Source organism: Lactuca saligna, chromosome 3 (assembly GCF_052625555.1).
Source record: "Lactuca saligna cultivar CGN05327 chromosome 3, ASM5262555v1, whole genome shotgun sequence".
Lineage (NCBI taxonomy): Eukaryota > Viridiplantae > Streptophyta > Magnoliopsida > Asterales > Asteraceae > Lactuca > Lactuca saligna.
Window position 1 is genome coordinate 76,828,090 of NC_136419.1, and position 4,411 is coordinate 76,832,500.

Below are 4,411 nucleotides of genomic sequence, written 5' to 3' on the forward strand. Positions count from 1 at the left end.
TGTCTTGTGACTATGGTTTTGACAATTCACATGGATAAGAACACATACACCATTAAATCTAAGTGTCATAAAGTTTCTCTCCGATTCATGAAAATGATGGTGAGGAAACACTTTCACTAAGTAGATTTTAGTTAGATAGCAATTGTGATATTTGCATTCTCAAAGTCGTTAGTGGAGTATGTGTGGTTTACCGGCACACTAACCTGAACTTGTGAGAAGTGGAAAAAAAGGTCTAACCATTATGATTACGGCATCCGTCTTCATAATTGTTTAGACACACAAGTGTGCTATCTAAGGGAAGGTGTATGATTTTGATAAAGTTCTATCAAAACAATCCAGTATCAGAAATCTGAACTTTGGTAAGAAAGTCAATAAAGTATTGATTTCTAGAAGTCCAGCTGATTTCTGAGTACATGTCAAAGCTAGTGGGAGCATAAGTGTTATGCTAATAATCATCATGTTAGTGGGAGCATGATAATTATGATAAAGATTGCAAGTTAGCAATGTTAATTATAGAAAACAAAAGGTTTCAATTGGGAAAAAGTTGTTTTGCTATAATTAAGGGAGAGGAAATTATACTTCATCTCAAATCTATAAGCTTAGATCGTGAGGTTTTAATCATTTAGTCAAGGATATATATGAATTTCATGTTGGAATGGCTCAACATAAGGAAATTCTGTATATGGGTCCATTATTTGCGTTCTTAAATTCGATTATGATTACGGCATCCCTTTTCATAATCTGAATTATGAGAACTTGGCAAATAGAAATGGAAATGTTATAGCAAAAGACTGGTTTAGTCTTTATGTGAGACATCATGAATCGTGTCCCATATGCTTCGGATATAGGACCGATTACATGTGCTATATTCATCCTTTCTAAAATTTTCCAAATGCCTAGGGCATTAAGAAGGGAAAAGGTTTAGAACTGGATATGACTAAAAGGATTAAACAATTGTCGAGGACAATCTAAGGTTTACCAAAGATTGGTTGCTCAAGGACAGTTGGAAGTATAGTGATAATTCTGGAAGGACCATATTGATATAATCTGTAAGGAGGCAACTCTTATTCAGAAGTGATAGTCAAAATGAATCTGGAAATGTTTCAAAGTCAGAAATTTAAATCTGTGTAAGATTAAGGAAACTTAATGCAAGAAGGATATTTCCAAGGAGTTGATCTCCTTTGGAATACTCTGTAATGATTGTTGCCAAGTCTTTTTGAATTTGTGCATAATCATTACAAGAGGATCAATGCATATAAGTTTAGAATCTAACAGATTTTAGTAAATGGCATGAATTTGGAATTCTTGCATTTGCAGTAAGGATTTGGGAGTGTGAAAAGAGAATCATTGAAGATTATGTTCAATTGATCTAGTTCACAAAGTAAAGATCATAGACAAACATAGTATGCATACTTGGTGTATGGCATGACTAGTGTTTAGAAAAACATAGTGTACATGCTTGGAGCATGGGACAACCATTGTTTTAAATTCAAAATAATGTTGATAGCTAAAACAGTATACAATGAATAGTGTGTAATCATATGGTGATAAATAAAAGGTGTTTTATTTATATTCATAAGTTCTGAGACCATATTGGATTCAATTATTATTGTGTTTCACTTTGCATGTTTTGACTTCCCGAATAAACTAGGTTATTCTTCCGGAATGACTAAGTTATTCAAACCATCCACAGTCGGTCATATGTTGGAAGTAGATATGAATTAAGACTCTCATGGGTTGGCTTGTAGAGGTCTAAGGTGTTGGACAAATGGCTACAACACTCATGAGTGCTCATAAGTTCTGAGTATTGGATTCAACCCACGCTCATTGGAATCACTTCATGGATTTTATCACGAGTGATCATGAGACGATAATATCTTATATTCTTCAAACCTAGAGATATGAGTTGTTACTATGAGTTGATAGTACATTGATTACACGAAACGCATTGGTAACTCGATGTTATAAAACGTGTCTTTGTGTATGATTCAACAAGTAGTAGAACAAGCCATATGAGTCGAAGTTTATCCATTCCTTTTAACTTCGGGATAAAAGCGATATCTGTGGGCCCCTCGATGATTTGATGATGACAAATGGAAGTGCTCGGAAGGGCCAGGACTGATTTGATTTGTTCAATTAGCCAGTCGTCATAAATCGGAAATCGGGAAACAACAAATGGACAGAGAGAATGATTATAATCCATGTCTCAGTCCATACGATATCTAGAATGGAGGAATATATGATCCCTTATCTAATGGACAAGTCATTGACAAGATCAGAGTTCATCTACAAGGTCAGAGTTCGACAGAAGCTTTTGAGAGCTACGATTGCCAGTTGGTTCCTGAAGTCATATGCAAAAATAGTTTTAGACTTATCCAAGTGGGAGACTGTTGGATTAATGTCTAAGTCCATAACTATAATTGGTAAGACTTGACCCGACCCGGCATGGTCCATTTGGGTTGCATGGCATCATGCACTTGGATAGACTATAATGAGAGAAATAAGACACTTATGGTTATTAACATATTATAAGTTCTAGTATATTAATAATAAGAATAATAAGATTATTTAATTAGTATTGATCAAGAATTAATCTAGGATTAATTAAGTGATCAAAAGAAGACTAATTAAATATATGGGTTGATTGTGTAAATCATCCATACTTGTATAGTGGGCTAATGCTCCATGGATTATCTAGTTGGGCCAAAACCCATATGATGCTCCTTGGATGCTCCATGGTGTATTTGAACCCATGGATCCAAGGAAATGGAAAGTCATGACAATTAGGGTTTACCCTAATTGTAACACTATATAAAGATATTATTCTTCCCAAAATCGGTCACTAGATTATTCTAGAGAGGGCTAGCCGATTTTATGAAGTGTAGAATTCTCTCAAGTTATTCCAAGTGTATTTGGTGTTGTGTGAACCATTTGAGGTGTCACACTTGGGGCACTAGGCACTCAAACTTCATGAAGACATTCTACATCAAAGAGGTATGTATTCTATCTTGTTATATTGATAGTTTTGTATGCTAGATTAGGATAATACCTTGGATGTTCATATTTGCATGTATAATAGAGAAAACATAGATCCAAGGTATTTAGGGTTGCATGTACACTTAGGAGTGTTAGAATGCTCATAACCCAACAGTTATGAGATCCATTAAAGGTCATTTAGATCACCTAATAAACAAACAAACATGTCAATAAAAACTATGATCTAGATTAAACTTATATGAACAAGACAATACAAATCAAACAGTTTTCATGTAATTTGCCTAACCATTAAACTAATACAAAACATGATACTTTTGACAATTATCTTTTGAATTGGATTAGAATGATCATTGCCGCATCAAAAACAAGTTTATAAGTTTAAAGACAGCTTGGGGTAATGATTCTAGTCCAATTCCAGCCTTAAAAGTCGAAAATTTGCACTAAGGGCCTCCTACTCGCCGAGCATATGAACCTACTCAACGAGTTGGAAGATTTTCCTCTTAGACTCGGCGAGTCCCCCAGTGGACTAGGCGAGTCCACAGCATAGCAAGCCAAAAATTCAATTTTTTTCAGCATTGCATAGTGTATAATTGAAAACCAAGCCTAATCTCTGATACCACTGATGGATTTTAGTATACTAGAACTTCCTATGGTACACATACAACCCTAAATACCTTGGATCTATGTTCTCACTAATTATACATGCAATGATGTTTCCAAGGTATTAGGCCTATAACTAGCATGCAATTATCATACACCATACAAAAAACTAGTTAGGGTAACATACCTTTTGTGTAGCTTGAAGTCTTGATGTATTTGGCCATAAGAGATTAGCACTAATAGTGTGGAAGCCTCAAATGAAGTCACAACACATCGTGGACAAAGTATGAAACTTGATAGAAATTTCATACACCCCAAAATCGTCCATCTCCTCCAAGAATACATTAGTAGTGACTTTGGCTATGAAGTAACATATTTACATGTGGAATTCCGAAGGTCATGGATTAACCCAAACCCATACCCATGGGTTTATGATCCATGGTTCATGTGGCCCAACTCTTTATGTATCCATACATAAACTTGCACCAATATGGATCATAAGCCCAACACATATAAATATAAATAATTGCCATAATTAGTCCCCATAGATTTAAATTAGTCTCCTTTGATCACTAAATTAATTCCAAATTAATTCTTGATCAATACTAATTAAAACATATGATTTCAAATTAATATATTATAACTTATAATATATTAATAAATCATATATAATCCTTCTCTCAAGAATCCATCCTAACAAATTGTCCTGATGATATGCAACCCAAATGGACCATGCTACTCTCGGGTCAAGTACATACTAATAATAATTATGGGCTTAGACATCTAGTCCAATAAGGTCTATTCAGGTTGTGAA